Genomic DNA, 19,036 nt, shown 5'->3' with positions numbered 1-19,036 from the left:
TATTTTCTGAAATTTGAATCCTTGAATTCATTATCAGTTACAAGAAGTTCAAATGATGCCACATCTAGTTGCATGATAGCAAGACATAATTTAATTTGTTTAATGTATTGAAATAAGTTCTCTTTACTATTTATCTCCTAAGAAAGTATATTGAGCATTAGAAATATGGCAATCATAAATAAGATTAAGGCTATTGTAAACCTGACTAAGTAGATTTTCATACAGAGACATGAGACAACTTTTTTGAACAACAACACATGGTTTTCCATCAAGTTCCACCTATGGTTTTTGGAGATCTACAAAATTATTCAATATTGTAGACATCAATGTCAATATAATAGAGTATTATCAAGTCATGGATAATAGGGATTCCAACACAACCACATTAAATATGAATATGAGCATTATACAGGAAAGAAAAGCATGCTAAACAAGGTCAACCATGCATTTCAACACACATTCAAACATTTGTCTAAACATGTAAGAAGAGTTACTACACTATTGATTGAAACATTGTTTCAACCAAGTAAATACACTTTGATCCATGTCACAAACAATCTCACTCTCTCTTGATAAGTTACCTAATCTTATTGAATAAAAGAACCAATATTTGATTTTAAATTCTATGCACTATCTTTTTAAGGTGATTGTAGAGAATTATAACCAAATACCTTTGTAGGACATTTCTCCTCTCTTTCCTTAGCTATGTGCTGAACATCCAGCAGAAACTTGCCACACTACTCATAGAGATCAAACAAATAGTCAAGCCCATTATTTTTTCCTCTTGCAAGTTCTCCTAGTTTAGTTACAATAAAAGGGTGTTCTCTTTTCCTATCATCGCCATCTTCTCTGCACTCATTTGAGTGCCTTCTCCTCTTCTTTTTGCGAGCTTTAAGCTATTGATCATTGCAATAGTTGTTATTATCAGGTAATGTCATTAGCCCACTCATTATAGTACTAAAATGACAATTATTTTAGAGAAGTAACACATGATCATTGCCCACATTTAGGTTCAATGGATAGTTATTCTATGAAAAAATCATAGTGTTATCTCTATTAGGATCTTTCACTGATAGAACTATATCAACAACCCAACTGATTTATCATCATATGATCTAATAGACCCTTATAATCCATGTATAGTCCTTCTCTTCACCAAATATTATAAAGAACCAATAAATCAAATAATATATTTCATATAGAAATGACGAATCTTAGAAGCTATTGAATCTCGCCCCCTTCACCACTAATCATTGTTCATATCGCATATGTATAAAGTTTAATTACTAAAGTGTATTAGATTTCCACAATTTATACTAGATAACTATTTTCTCTTCTTGAATAGACTATGAGATAATTTATTAGTATCCATGCTGATCATAGTATATGATTCATAATCATAATGCCTTTGCTTATGATGCATAAGACATCCTGAAGTATGATCTAAAATGTCAATGCTAAAAACTATTACAAAATTGTTCCCAAAAGAGAAAATTACCGTATTTGACTCTATTAGAGAAGACAAGTTTTAAAACCCATTAAAGAGCTAAAGCATAACAAAAACTACATCTTTACAAATCATGCAACAATGGTACTCAAAATAATATGAACAATGAAATAGTTCTTAGTTCTCATTTTAATGGAAGATTGATTACAAGAAATAGTTTCTACACAAAGGTATATACAATGCTACAAGTATTTACTATTTTTATAGCTTTAGAAGCTACCTACTAATGTGATCTAAATTATGTGACTTTGTGAGCAGAATATCTAGAGGCAAACATAATGAAAATGTGGATACTAGAGTACGGAGTAGTGTTCTCAAAAGAACAAATTACAACTATTATGTGCAACTATATAATTTATTAATCTCTCAAGAATATATATGTCCCCTAAAGGAAAACAAGCACAAAATAGAGTAAGAAAGCATCTATATGTGCACACAAAAATGAAGTATAATGGTAACTCTTCTATTCAAACATATGTAGGAATGGACAGGCACAAATTACCTTCCTAAGATAATGTATCTAAGGAATTCTCATCACTCTTGTGTTGTTTTCCATCCATGATAACAAATAGTTCCATATGCTTCTTCCTCTCTACTTCATCAAACTTTCTCCTTTCTACCCTAATTATAGATTTAATGCCATATTTCTCTCCAACAAGAAGACCAGGGCTGTATATTTTAGACATGATCCTAACAACATCATCTAGCTCTTGCTTAGTTGATTGACCAATGTGTTGGTAGTGAAATCCATCTCAACCATCTTGCTTAGCTTTATGTATCTCAATCGATTGACTTGCCCCGAGGACTCAATGATAACCTATTGTTAATCAATCTCTACTAGAATTGAGAGATGACAAGAAACTACAAATGTAATTTATTCTAATAATAGAGGGGTCAAATTTTTTTTTTTGTGAAATGCTCTTTTGTTGCAGAGACAAAATAAAAAGTATTTGATACCATTTATTTACTGTTCCATGCATATGTTAGTTAGTGTATTTCTTACTGGTTAGATTAGAAATATGAAGACAAATAGAGCTTTGTTTCTCTTTGCAATTTTAAAAACTAACAAAGTAATCAAAGAATTACTAAAGTTAGAAGGAATATTTCTATCATGGCTTCATATCATTTCATCCTACATTTTATTCATACTTCAATTTTTCATAACTACATAATCAATTATGTGGATTCATAAGATGTGTGAATTTTTAGAGTTGATCTCATTTCAAGACCAACCCATTACATGAGTTCTTCCTGCCTAGGTCTAGCTTGGTTTACCTCTTCTATTTTTTGGTCAAGAACACACCATAGTAGGATTAGAAAAAAAATCTGACTGAAAATCACCTACAATTGAGCTATACCTATAATTCAAAGGGAAATTAATTATCAAGTAACATTTTCCCAACTGTTGTATTCAATTGTTCTACAAAAATTTAGGCATTTTGAGAGTTATTAAAGAAAGAACAATCTATTTACCAACATGATGGTAATATGTTTGGTAGGCTTGGAAGTAGCCTAATTATAGAGTTTGGTAATAAGAATGTATTAACACCTCCTCCTTGCATCAAATGTCAAGATAGGTAAAAAAGTGGGTACCAAAAAAATATGTCTCTTTAAAATATTGTAACTTTACTTTCCAAGTCTTGAGTTTTCCAATTTTTGGGGTCACCATCTCCAAGAGTGTAATACAAGACATTGTCACTAAGTTCCTTAATACAATTGATTGAAAGAAAGAATTGCATTTGCAGTGCTTATTAGTTAGTTTCCTAGCTCTCACAAGCATTAGAATATTAAAATTTTGTGTTTGGAAAAAAAAGGGATTTCTCGACGGAAATAAAAATCTTGCTAGAGTTTTCTCGTATGTATGAAGCTGATATAGAAGCTAATGCATTGTATAGACAACCTCAATCCACCAATATAAAATGCTCATCTAATTCCCTGCATGAAGGCTAGTGTAAGCATGTGTTGGACATGATTTTATTTTTTAACAAAAATATTGCAAGTTTTAAATTTCATGCTATAGTGAATTCAGATTTGTATTATAGGTTTTAAATTCAATGCTATAATTAATACTAGAGAAAAATAGTGGAGAATCACTAAAGAATCTCAATAAAAATTGATTTCAATATACTGTCTCGGCCCATATCCTCCCTCATTTTAGTTCAAACCACTTTGCAGTTCAGTTGAGTATAATTGAGGATTCACTCCTAAAACAATGTCCTTTCAAGTTTGGAAAAATGTGGGCAAGGGATGAAAACATAATGAATATGATAGAATAGTAGCTGAAGGAAGCAGAGGTATCGATATCAAAATTATATTGCTTGGTAACTAAGCTAAAGATAAAAAAGAATAAATTGCTACTTTGGTTGTTTTGAAGTAAAAGAAAGAATAGAGTAGAAAATTGAGGAGCTTAAAAGGGTAATGATTGATAAAGGAATGGACATGAAACTCTATTTCAAAGAAAAGAAACTATTAGCTGGATAGGAAGATATCCTTGGTATGTTAATTTGAGCTTCACTTGGTTTCAAGAATACTTTAATATTCTCTACTTAACAAGGCCAACCGCATGAACGTGCTCATCTAGGCTCCCCCCTCCTCCCCCCAAAATCAATTTAAATTTCCCATTATCATCTAATTACACACTTCAGTCATTCATTCATCCATTTATGAACTATAACATTCAATCAATACAATCACTTAACATTCATTAATATGATATAAAATTCATTAATACACAATACTAATCAAGACTTCATTAACACATAAAAATCTTCATTATAGTGAAATAAAAATCAATATTAATACGCAAAATTCATAAATAATTACTTTAAAAAATGTTCTTTTAGTATCTAACAAAATTTATCAAACAAGTTTTATCAAAGAGGATTTTTAAAAAATCATTTCTTCTTTTTGTTATTCTTAGCTCTCTTAAAAAAAAGGCTAATAGGAGCATGAATATCTTCCTCATTCTCCTCCTCTTGTGGAAAATGTAATGTCAAATTATGATGCCTCCTCCTATTTTGAGAAGCAGGAGGTTGCTGCACTGAAGGGGGTTATGTTGCAAGAACAAGTAAATGGGTTAAATTGGCATACTCTTTTTCTTTTTTAACTGTTACAACTATTTAATTAACTAGTACAATGTAACATGCATTCTCCTTACATAAAAAAGCCACATCATGTACATTAACATTTTTATCCTCCACCACGTCAACATGTTGAACACTTGGAACATGCTCTACTCCTTCACTATGATGTTCAACATGCTCTAAAATATTCAAAAAAATGTTACACATCAAATTGCAATTGAAGATGTCAAATTGTATTCATAATTGCATAATTAATTTCCAATAGAACACCACCATGATGCACATCATGGACTTCATCATGTGCAGATTCTATGATAGGATATGAAGGCTGCAGTGAGATGTTATGCATATTGTTATGTAGTCAATTTATGTTCAAAACTAACACCAAAGAAGAAATTTCTCAACTATTCAATTTGATTTACTTTTCAACAAGGTCCTACATACTCCATCAATTGAACAACTTTATTGTAACAAACCTTTATGTCATCCATGAAAAACAGGCCCAAACCATGTAATGAAGATGGAGCTATGTGATATATCCTTTCATTAATAGAAAAATCAATGTTAATTAGAGGTAGTTCCTTGGGTACTCATTCTTTCTGAAGATGTGTGTACCTTAAGGGAACCTTCTTATTGTCTTCACTCTCATTATCATAAGAACATGACCCCCCCTTAGCAAGAAAAAAATGCATTTTTTTTATTGAATTTTCATCTAGTCTTTTGACCTCTAGTTGATCTCCCTATTTTAGACCTACTAGATGTCTCACTTTTGTCTTCTATTCTCACATTTTCCTCACTCAAGGAAGACAGATCAGACAAATACCTATTTGGTGATACTTGCAATCAATAAAATGAGAGTCATACTAGGACTAAAGTAGATGTTGACGATAAAGAGAAGATATGCAAATAAAAAATTGTATCTATAGGGTCTACTAACTTATACCTGTCAATCCATGTAACTGTTCAAGATCTTGGTCAAAGGCATTGAATAGCCTGAATATGTAAATAATTTATCTTAAGTTAGCCAAAAATTTGGTCTAATTAATGTATATATCTACAAAAATATTGGACATGTTGTACTTAATGTTTATATTTGGACATATGGTTTTGAAAGAAAAATTTGGTCACCTCGCTCATCAAATTCATCCATATTACAATGAATGAAAAGTTGTTTGCTTACGATGCTCTATATACTACAAATTGCATAAAAGACAAAAATTACATGATGCAATTATCAAAATCATTGTATATTTTATAATTCCTTTATTTTATTTTATGTGTGGTAGCTATGAAATATCATTGTATATACTCCATGATAGTAGAGTTCAACACATAATAGCTTAATTATAAAAACATACAAGTCAAAAAAATTCTATAAATAAATCATGACCTCATCCCACTTGACATTGATCATACATCGAGAAATATTTCATTGATCATGTCATTGATCGTCATCTTCATCCATGTCATCACCATCATCACCATCATTGTACTTGTCACTTTAATCATTATCGTCACCACCACCATCTTCATCACCATTATGATGACCATCATCACCTTGATCATCATCATCTTCATTAGCATGATTATTATCATGATCATCTTCTTCTTCATCATTTACTTTATCTTTAGATTCTTTAGTAACTTCTTCTTCCATCACATTATACTTTACTAGACTTCCTCTTAGATCATGTCTAACAAAAAATGACCAACCCGGTAGTAAAATACTTTCTCACATTGGCTTGGAAGAACATAGGCTCATTTCCAAATGGCTCAAATGACCTTGTATTAATCATTGTAAATCCAGTATCATGTTTAATAATAGTCCTATCAGGATCATTTCAATTTAGCCATAACCTATACCATTTGATGGCAAATAGAACTGATTGGAATGAATTAAAGTCGCACTCAAGTATATCATCCAAAATGCCATAATATCAATTTTCAAATTGTTAAGGGTGTATGTCATTTCTAGACAAAATATTGGTGACCTCAAAAATTGTACTTATCCTGGAATCACAAATTTTCTTCATTTCATCTGACTTTTTTATGCAAAATGTATGGCTATGGTAGTACATATCTTTGTGGTTTTTGATATGAAATTATTCAAACATATCAAGATTATTTGCATCAATCCGTCAGTTGATATCAAACTTATGGGTTATGATTAGTAATCTTCTACATACCTTTCTATCTCTTAAACCACATGCTAGATCAAGTACCATTGGTATAACATTGGGATCGCCATTACAATGAGCTTCTTTAACCAACAATATAACACCATCCCATGTTAATGAGAAACCATTTTCTCGTGACTTTTGAATCCATACCATCATCCAATCAAGATTGTATACAATACACAAATGTAGTGCATCCCACTCATGACCAACAATAAAGAAAACAACTAGACCAATTAGAAACAACTTATATTGATGATGGATAAGAATTAATTAACTACAATAAACATCTTATAATTACCTCTCACTCTCCTCAATCTAATTTTCTGTATCAGGTACTCTTTTTTGAATTTGTTAATAGAGTTGGGATCCCAAATGCGATCTACATGGATATTTGCCGCAAACTTTGGAAGATATTCACTAATGTACACCATGATCTGGTATACCATATATTCATCTACCATAAAACCCTTAGGATGTGCTCTTTTTCAAACCAAGCCCTTCATAAATTTCAAGTGCCTCTCAACCATCCACATTGACCTAATTTGTATAGCTCCACACAATTCAATCTCCTCAACTTGATGTATGAGGTAGTGTTCTTGAGCACTGAACAAAGTTGAAGGTGGACACTTTTTCATTTCACACATAAGGGCACTCATATTTATGCGGTCTCCATTGTTATTTGATTCAATGAAATCTTTCAGTGCATGATTGGATTCATGAATTTCAGTAAAAATTTTGGCAATTTTTTCTCTATCATGCCTTCTATCCAATATTTTTCATAATGACTCTGTTACATTCTTTCCAATATGCATAGCATAAAATAAATGCACGATTGAGAGATCCTTGTAGTACGGTAACCTACTAAATTGAGTGGGATAAATTTTTATTTCTCTAAGAAGTTGGTCATTGATGCCTTGATGACCTTCATGAGTATCAATTACATTATTACTAAATAAAAGATAATATCAAAATATAAATTTCAAACTTCGGACCACAAACTAGACATTACCTTGGAGATTTAGTCAATCGTATTCCAACTTCCATAGATGAGGTGTCATTCTTTGTGGCCTTGATGTTGTCTCTTCTTTTCCATTAATTTTTTTTTCAATAATTCAATACTTATGATTATTGTGGAGAAAGTGCCTAAACTCACTGAACACCTACTTTCCTAAACTTTTTGAATGACGAGATTTCATCTTTGGACAACAAATTGGACATGCAAATTTTTCCTTTGTCTGAAGACCCAAAATATCATGTACAATTATCATGCACAACTTAATCATACAATAATAACGTGTAAGTATTATAACAAGCCAAAAATATGTGACCATAACAATATAATATATTGCAAACATGAGTTAGCTTAGTGACATCATGTATTGTCCACACAAGCATTGCATGCAATTAAAGTTTTCTTTGTCTTATTGGTTTAGAGATGTCATACATAGTGACCCCATTCCATAACTTCAACAACTTGTCAATAAGGGGCTCAATATACACGTTCATATCTTTAACTTGGTACTTACTTAGTAATTGAATGAACAAAAATATTATATAATTATTATGACCATTTTTATGCATTATTTATAAATTAATTTAGATAACTATTAAATGAAAAAAATATCTAGTACAATCATTGACAACATTATGTTCTCCCTCTTTATAGACATCCTAGAAGGAATATTATTATTAATAACAAAAATAGCCCATACTGACTAAACATATCTCATTTCTCCAAATGGATTGACACCATCCACTTCTAGTGAAAGCTTGAGATTATGAGGTTCTTCTTTAAAGTGTGGTCATGTTTCTTCTATCTCTTTATTTGTAGAACCATCCACAAGAATTCACATAATGTCATATTGACTTCTATTGCATGCATGGTAATCTATAAATTATGCCAAGCTAGTGCACTTGAATAATCGTTGAAGATGTGGAATAATGGGAATGTACTGAAGAACCTTGTGAGGCACCTTTTTTGTTATTTGATCTAACCAATATCTATTAATATGAAAATTAGGGCATTCTATTGTAAATTCATGTTGTTTATGATATAGAATGTGATCATTCAGACATGCATGTATTTCTTGATACTTCGTTCCAATTTGGTTCATAATGGTAGATAATTCTCAATGCGAACGAGGAAAAATGTTTGATGGTGGTAACAAAAACTCACCTATTAACCTACAACAACAAATATGAATTGTTAATATAATGAATATTAATGGTATGCTAACATTGAAGATGAAAAAAATGGCATACCTTAGCATATGTGATATTGCTACATTGGATAAACCATTCATATCCTTCAAGTTCACAGACAACACTATAGAAGATGGAAGAGTTGTTTGAAAGCCTTGGTATAGAGGCTCATGTGCCTTCTCAAGTATAGGTATATCAAGACAATCTTCATCATTATTATCAAATGATCTAGTACCATCATCATGACCATCTTCGTCAGCTATGCCAATACCATCTTCTTTAATCAAGTCCTCTGGCACATTATCATCTTCTTTCATAGGAGTTTTATCCCCAACTTGGATGTTCATACCTCCATGTTCCTCTAGTTGGAAATCCACATTCACCAATAAGAAAAAGTTATGCCCCCCTTCAACGTGACCATGTTGCCTACAATGACTCTAGGTTTTTTTTATTAGAATTATTATATTCTTTAAGTCCTTGCACTTTTTGCAAGGATAATTACATTTATCAACTTTTCTTTGGAACTCAAACCACAATCTAGCAATTCTTTCGTTATTTTGTTCTGGGTTCATATTGCCAAGTGTGGTCTTTCTTCATAGGAAAATATATGTACAAAAATATTGGATATGTTGTACTTAATATTTGTATCTACACATGGTTTTGAAAGAAAAATTTGGTGTAATTAATGTATATATTTGCAAAAATATTAGACATGTTTTACTTAATGTTTATACTTGCACATATGGATCTTAAAGAAAAATTTGGCCTAATTAATGTATATATCTACAAAAATATTGGACATGTACTTAATGTTTATATCTATACATTTGGTTTTGAAAGAAAAAATTGGTGTAATTAATATGTATATCTACAAATATATTAGACATGTTCTACTTAATGTTTATATCTACACATATGGTTTTGAAAGAAAAAGTTGGTTTGATTAATGTGTATATCTACAAAAATATTGGACATTTTGTACTTAATGATTGTATCTTCACATATGGTTTTGAAAGAAAAATTTGGTCACCTCACTCAAATTCACCCATATTATAATATCAACAACTTTCATTGACATAAATTCAATAACTTTCATTGAAATTTTCCATTACTACTTTTTTGTCATTAGTTGGGGTCATTTAATAGGGTAAGTTTGTATTTAGTGTAGAGTATGCACATATCAGAGTTGTGACTATTTCTTTCAGTAGCTTAGTATGATTCATTCAAGTAGCTATTTGGCTTTCCTTGTGTACATGTATAGCTTTATGTTTAGGCACCCGTAGTTAGATATTAACCCAAATATATTACTATTAAATAGATCAAATGTGGTGGTATCAATTTTTCCATAAAATATGGTCAAATTAGGTGTTTTTTCCCATGTTTCAAATAGTGCCTATCATGAAATGCATAAATGTTGTGCTGGTAATTTTGGGACAATAAATGACTCCACCTTGCATTAACTTACTCCTCAAAAATCGAAGCAATATGAGTAAAGATTACAGCTCTTAAGGAAATCCTTTTTACAAAAGAATTCTATAGTGTGCATGGAAGATTGTACCTTCAAAACAATAAAAGAAACACCGTCAATCTCCAATATTGTAAATATGATGTACAATAGGATTGTTCCCTCTAGAGGATTAATGATAAGAGATATTAACATCAAATTAGTCATGACTTCCCACACAAAGTCAGAATGCATTAATCCTTTTTACATGGATTTCGTATATCTCTATCATATTTTGCAAATTAAATGTGGGAGCTCAAATTACTTATCATACAATAGATGTATATTTTACCCAAGGGATTGTTCCTAGCTATACTAGGCATAACTGTGAAGATTTCTAAAATCTTCAAAACAAATTTCTCTCAAAATTAGCATTAAATGTATGTCTATAATCATTTTATAGAGCACTTTGTGATAGATATATTCTCCAAAGGCCCAAATATTCCTTTCCATTTTTGAAGTTGGGTGCATAGACCAATGTCTTTGTGGAAATTCTAGCAATTATTGTATGACTAGGGAAAATTACATTTTCTAACTAGGTCATAGTTGATAATGATTGTGAGTCTTATCTTCAACATCTCTTGAATCCTTAAACAATTACACATAATAGTTCTCATTAGTTTAGAAAGATGCTTGACAGCTACTTGTTTGCTAGATATCTATCTTTTTGTTTAAATCTTGTGATGGAAAGATTCTTTTACCGTCTTAGCACAATGTCATAGACCACATTTTGAAATCAATTTTGTTCAAAATTTTGTGATTTCTTCATTTTCTAAATTTTCCTTGTCATAATTGATACTAGAAGATACCTTAATTTTTATCGATCTAATGGTGTTTCTCACTTCAAGTAGAAAATGGAGATTGAGTTTTAGTTGTTTCATAGATTAACTATTCCAATTATAGATGTTTTAACTTTAAAATACTCATAGTAGTTTGTAGGTTGATGAATTTGCAGACCTAAAACAAATTCACAAGTCCTCCTATGGCTATAACTTCCATATCCAATTCAAAATCCATCAAAAAATACCTTTTCCTTAATCTAGTTGTGTCATTCCCTATTTGATTTGTTAACACAAAGACATAAAATGTATGAAAACATAACCTATTTACTATTATTTTACTCTTTTTCATATACATGTCAAATATCTACTCATGTAAGAATTTTCCTTAGGGAAAAATTCACCGAAGATCAAGGAACTCAAACACAACCACAACAGTAGACGAAAGAGAGTATGATCAGAATGATGATATATTTATTCAATATTCAATTGAAAGTACACTAGGAGTGCCTGTATATAAAGGCCTTTGGAAAGCTTCTAGAATGCATAGGAGTCAGCAACATGATAAGTCATACAATCAAGCACATGTCCAACAGATATGGGTTATCCACCATTAAGCACAAGAGTAAGTGCCATGATGAGAGGATAAGCCTAGAAACGTGTAGCATGCCAAATAATGTTGTAGACAACATGTGCTAAAATGGGAGTGCAAATAACTATGTTTTCTACATGACAACTTAGTTAATGATACAAAATCTAGTGTTGTAGACACCATGTGCTGAATTAGAGTTGCTTACTCTAGTGTTGTCAACATGACAACTCATAAGAGTATGCAAAATCCTAAGTGTTTCACCAAATAAATAATAAAATAATGCAATATAATAAAATAATGCATTAACCTAAGTAAACTTAGGTAAAGTATAATAATTAAATACTTATTTACACCAATAGCCCCCCTTTTGTCCAACTTAGGGGAATGCACTTAAGCTTACGAAAGCTATAATGAAATGCATGATGGGTCCTAGCTACTGGGACATGTTAGGTACCCATGTAAATAATGAAATGAAATCTCTCATAAAGCAAAAAACAGGGAAAACCTCATGGGAAAAACCCTCCCCCAAAAAGGCAGATGAAAAAACTAGATGCATGGATGGATGGAGTAATCAAGACCCCCCCCATTATGACATACATCAAGTATATACAATAGAGAAATGTGAGAAGAACACTATCCCAAAGGAGGAAAATGTCCCCCCCACAAGAAAGAAGAAGAGAGACAAGGTAGTCTCCTCCACCAAATGAAGAGTGTCGATCAATGATAGCTTCTTTGATGTAGAAGTTGATCTAGGACTATTGAATAGTGTTCCTCCCCTTTGGAAGAAATAATACCATAGGTACAAGTGAGATGCCTCCACTGTATGTGGAAAGAATCTTGATGATCACTAATGTCTTTGAAACTTGCTCAACTATCCTTGTCAAGGATGAATGTAGAACCTCTCAAAGAATCTATTGTCTCCTCAAATGATAAAGAGACCTCCTAAAACTATTGTACATAAGGATCCACAATCACATCAACTTGTAAAGATTGATCATGTAGAGAATGGATAGGAGGGTCAGAGTGAACCCTTGCAACAACTAAAGAAGGATCTTCTCTATCAAAGAGAAGATGTGTATCATCAATGATGTCTCCCAAATCTACTATGTATGACTCCACAAAAAAACCTAAAATATCTACTATGTAGTCATCCTCTGTTGCTGGAACTAGAAGATGAGGTGTACCCTGCTATGTTAGACCTATCATTATGGCTATATATGCATGTGTATGCATGTGGAATGTGTTGATGTCATGACCTCTTGCTGCAACTGTTGATAGAACCCCACGTATCTAAATATGTCGAAGTACTATTGCTGGTGTCACTATTAGTTTCCACAATGTATGAAGTGTGGAGACGATTAGAGGATACACTTGGTGAAATTTTCTTGAAGTGTACATTCCTCTCTATAAAATCTCATGTGTCTCAGGATCCATAAGTCTGTATGCCTTAAGATTGTCTCCATATTTGATAAAAGTACAAGGCCCAGGTTGCATCCTTGGAAGATATGTTTTCTCGTGCTACACAACCAATGACTCTGAAGTGACTCATGACTAGTTTTCTACTGCACCATGCCTCAAAAGGAGTCTTGCCATGTAAGGCAAGATGAGGAGATGAATTAAGTATATGATTGGCACTGCTGATTGCTTCAACTTCAAGTGATGGATCAAGAGACTTGGCTTGTATCATGTACCTTGCTATAGAATTAAGAGTTCATATCCTTAGTGCTACAACATTTTTCTTATGTAGACTGAATGTTGGTAGATTCTGCAGATCAATACCCTCAAGTTTGCAGAAGCCTTTAAGTCTTTTGTTCACATATTTGCTTTCATTTTCTATTTTAAGAACTTTGATGGCTTTCCTTGATATCTATTCAATACGAGTCTTGAAGGATAGAAACTTATCCAACACTTCATTCTTATGATGAAGAAAGCAGACCCAAGTGTAGTGTGAAAAGTCATCAATGAAAGTGAGAATGTAGCGACCTTGGTTGACTGATGTCACTGCAAAAGGACCTTCTAGTACCATGTGAACCAACTAAAGAACAACTAGGGCTCTTAAAGACTTCCCTTTATGAAACTTGTCCTCTAGATGGATATCCACTAAACTAGTTGAACATTCACCATTGGAAAATTTGATTGGAGGGAGACCTTTGACTATTTTGTTTGAGCAAAGTTGCTAAAGATAGTGGAAGGCAAGATGACCAAACTGCTCATGCCATAAATTTGTTTGAGAATTGGATTGTGTTAACAAGGCTTGTGAATGAGACTTGGGCACAAAGTGGGAGAAAGAATACAACCTTTTTTCATGATTAACTTTCCCAACTGCAACCACTAAATCATCTTTTAGATTGTGCACCTTTATTGAGTCAGGAAGGAACTCAACTTTATGACCATCTCCAAGGTGAGTGATTTGGTAAACTAAGAGGATATTAGAAATTAGGTTTGGAACATAGAGAACATCTTTGAACTCTCCATTTTCCATCTCCACATTTCCTTTCCCTTCAATTTTTGTATCATCTCCTACAAAGATGTATGGTACCTTTGATTGCTTCAATGAAGAAAAATCTCCTTTTGAAGAACCCATATGATATGAGGCACCTAAGTCAAGAATCCATTCCTTTGAAGACCTTGAATTTTCCATGAGTGCTTGCCCTTTTCCCTTTGAATATGAGGAAGACCCTTTCTCCTTATAAGCATTAGGTAGTAGAACATTATGTTTCTTCATGATATTCATTAACTCATCAATCTTTTTATGATAACACCCATGTTCTTCATGACCCAATTTCTTGCAATAAGCACACTTTTTCTTGTCCTTATTATTGTCTCCCTTCTTATTTGAATTCAAAGACTTGCCTTATTGATTTGATTGTGGTGTTACCTTTTCTACATCCCCTGATTTTTTATTCTTGCCCTTTCCTTTATTTGAAGATTGACTAGCTAAATTTTGAGAACCCTCATTATTTGCTACCAATGCTTGTGACTTTGATGAATTGAGAATCCCCATTGACTTCAACTTATTTTCTTCTTTATCCAATAGTTCAGTATAATGATCAAGAGACTTTCTGATAGGCAGATTCTAATGTAGTCTTTGAGGTGTTATAAGTAGAAACAAATGTGGAGTACTCAGATGGTAGCTTATTATGAATGAGATAGATTAACCTATCATCTTTAATAGGACTCCCATAATCATCTAGTTTCATTCTTAATTCATTCACCTTTATGTAAAAATCCTGTATGGAATCAAATGCCTTTGTATCTAAGGAGACAAGCTTATCTTCAATTTTGAAAACATCTTCCTCATACACTTTACCATATAGGTTTTGGAGGGTATCCCAAGTGTCCTTGGATGCACGAAACTTCTGGATCTGATATATGATCTTTTTGATCTTGTCTTTAACCCCCAAACAAATATCACCTAGGGCTTTCCTATCCATTATTTGCTAATCAATGATTTCACTAGTAGATACTTGATTACCTGTTGGTTTAGGAAGGGTACCATCTACATATTGAGAAACTCCTTTATGCATTAAATGACACCACATTTTAATGGACCATGTAGTATAGTTATGTGGAGTTAATTTTGGAAACTTACAATTTCCCATATGCAAAAAAAATGAAAGAAACAACAGAAAAAGAGGAACACAACACCCCCCCCTTTCACTCAATAAAGAAACCCCTCCAAAAAAGATGCTTTTGGCACTTTATATGTAGTACATTTATAATGGCCACTTTTCCAATTTTTGCCTTAGTGGACATCTAATTTTTCCTTTCACAACCTCCTTATGGAGTTCAAAACTGGAACATTGCAATGTATCTCAGATATACAACTATTTTAAAGATATATCAAAGTATTACAATGTAGAAAAGGACCTAATTTTGAAAGTGACACTTTCATCTACACAACCCTATACTTTGATTAGAAATCCACAAAGTAGAGAAAAAATAACACACTTTCAAAAAAATGGAACCTAATTTCGTGTCCAGATGAGCCTGTACGGAGCATTTGAAGTTGCAAAATATAGGATTGGATATGTCGCCAAAAGACACAATTTTTGAAAAATCCATGCACCAAAACTAGAAAAGAGCTACACCACTAAAACCTTTAGGAAATTCTACCCAAAATAGAAAAAAAATTGAACCTGATTTGGAGTCTGAATGACTAAGATATGGCCTCCCAAAGTCGGACTATCAAATTGAAAATCAATCTAAAGAGGGGTTGGATCAGCAAAAGATGGGGTTAAATTTGACAATCATATGGCTATCATAGTAGTTCAATTTTGCCCCTAGATGATGGTTAGATGGCCATCAAATTTAGGCTAATGAACTGATGACATTTGTGTACCCATGCCTTGTGATGATGTTAGCATGATGTAAGGATGTCATCAACGTGTACAGAATTGTATGGACAAATCTAATTTGTTTGGGTTGAGTTGGCATATGGATCTGCTGAATGGGTGCTAACATGGGTTGATGATGTCACTCTTACTGACTAGACTAACTTATGTGGCAAGTGAGCCACGTGCCTAGTGATTTGGCATGGGAGTTGTCCAACAGGGTAATGTGGATGAAGCATGGCATGGTGGGATGTTGTGACTATCGCGTGTCCTATTTTGTCAGTATCTGATTAGATTTGAGGTGGCTAAGTCAAATAGTTTTATGCCTACATGGCAAGCTGTACATGGTAGATGTAAGAGTACAACATGAATGGACACAGGTTCAAAGAAGTCCACATGGCTTCTACTACATGCACATGCTAGACTAATCACTATCAACAATTTTTTATTGTGGGTGCTGGAATAGTATTTTGTGGCAACAAAATGTTGGAAACCTATCACTAAATTTAGGGTTTAATCCCACATTCATGGGGAGAACACTGCACTAAGGCTTTAAAATGAAATCCAGTATGGTATAAAAAAATGAAGCCATCGACCTTGTGTTTAGTCGGTGAGTGTGATCATCGAGTTTTGGATGCCGATCAATGAAAATTTGTAAAGCCATAGTCCACCAATAGATATGCAGTCTGGTGCTTGAATGACCACCGTTCTAGCCAAAATTTAGCCAGAATTTGTGAAGTATATACCTGCCAAATTGAAAAGGAATATGCTAGACTAATATTCCTTCTAGGGCTAGGGTATCACTAGCTGGTTCTACTAAAAAAAATTCTTTGAAGGGGCCTATAGTGCCAATTTTTTTTGAAAAAGCCACAAATTCAAAAAACTAGAGAATAAATTAAAAAAGAAATCTAAAAATACAATGCATAGATCAAATCAAATGACACCATGTGCTGAATTAGAGTTGCTTACTCCAGTGTTGTAGACACCATGTGTTGAATTAGAGTTGCTTACTCCAGTGTTGTCAACATGAGAACTCATAAGAGTATGCAAACTCCTAAGTGTCTCACCAAATAAATAATAAAATAATGCATTAATCTAAGTAAAATTAAGTAAAGTGTAATAAGTAAATACTAATTTACACCAACAACTCACTACTACATACTACTGAACCAAAAATGATATAAGGACTTGCAAACTAGTTTTCAAAGGCAAGTGAAATAGGGGGAAGTTGAATTATAGAATATATTGCTCTATCTAAAAATTATAAGGAATTGTTGACACAAAATCTTGCACCCTAGTTTGAGTGAATACTTCTCAGATAGCCTCGTGTAACATGGAAAGCACCTCCAAGTGTGGGACTTGTGCTCTGAGGATGAATCTTCGAAGAAGGCTAGCTTTCTTTACTATTAGGATGCACCTAGCAAATCTTTCAAAAGAAAAGGGAGAAGTAGTGAATGTTAATAGAACTACCTAACCTAATTTAGAGGTTGATGCACCAAAATAGTATGTGGGTCTACTTCTTTTCCAATAAATGCAGTAAAGCTTAATAGATTTCTTAAAATATACCATTATCTACAAGTTTTCAATATCTATATCATAATAAGAAAAACATAACACAATCAGAGAAGGAATAAAATGGATTCACTTGATCTATTTAGCCACCAAATAGAACATGAGTATATGATATTTCAATTATCAAATACATGCAACAAGCAAGGCCATAGGGATATATGCACACTTGGCTGATAGAGAATGGATACAATAGAGAAGATCTCTATTGAGCATAGGAAAAATTACAGAAGAGATCTGAAACTTTTTTTTAAAAAGAGCTCTCTAAGAATTAGAAAAAAGAGAACCCTTGAGAAAATGATAAAACTTGCTTTTATAGTTCAAGCATAACTCCCAATTACTCCACAATTCCATTCATGCATTTAAGACTGTTAGAGGATGACTGGATGAAATCTAGGTAATAAATTGGATTTGATACACCTTTTAGAGTCATGGAACTCATCAACCCTTACTAGAAGAACCTTGATTTTGACATGAAATGATGCTCTTTAATGCAAAACCCCCCTAAAAATGGATAACCAAGAGGCAGGCAGCATGTCTTTCACATCATTTTAGCACAGCGATAACTTTGGAATGGTTAGAATCAATCATGGAGATTAGATCATGTAGGAATGCTATTACTCCCTTCCTGTTGGCTTGAGAAATCAACCAAAATCAGTAAGTGAACTGAGTCATACAACCAAGATGAGCCACATGTATCAATCGTTTATATCTTTTTTCCACCTTATGGTGTATTTTAGTATTGACCATTACAATCTTACGATTGCCAGTAATGTTGTAGCATTAGGAAGTATCCTTTCTAGTTTGTGATCTTATGATCCCCTTTGGTGCTATGGCCATATGATGCTATGATGCTTACAAATATTGTAACATCGATAGTTCCTAGGACTAGCTTTATGACCTCATGCCAGATTGTAAGATTGTAGCATAGAAATTTAGTCGTGGCATCATAAATTTGACTTTTCACCCTTGCAATCCTATGATGAAAAGGAACTAAAGAAATGAGAACACCTGGACATGTCGCAAAACCTTGCTATGTTGCTATAACTAAAGCTCAATCATTTTCTCATAGTGACATAATAAGAACCATTGATCTTCTTCCATCTGACGGCCCAATACATGTAACCAACCTACTAACCATGCCAGAATCCAAAACTAATCAAGACTTGTCTGTATGCCAACCTATCTAACCAATCTTTGCTTTTGCAGCCCACCAAGGGAATGACATCACTAGATACACACGTCACAATGTTGCTATGTCACTTTCCATAAGATCTTTGTAACTT

The 19,036-nt window shown here is 32.8% G+C and overlaps 1 pseudogene; it reads right to left on the bottom strand.

Annotated features, from left to right (window-relative positions):
- Positions 1-638: 638 nt before the first annotated feature.
- LOC149542390 (floricaula/leafy-like protein) overlaps positions 639-19,036 on the bottom strand; it is a 91,868-nt pseudogene continuing 73,470 nt past the window's right edge.

This window comes from Cupressus sempervirens, chromosome 8 (assembly GCF_028749045.1).
Source record: "Cupressus sempervirens isolate cs-2001-9-10 chromosome 8, ASM2874904v1, whole genome shotgun sequence".
NCBI lineage: Eukaryota > Viridiplantae > Streptophyta > Pinopsida > Cupressales > Cupressaceae > Cupressus > Cupressus sempervirens.
This window is presented reverse-complemented; position numbering and strand designations above follow the sequence as displayed.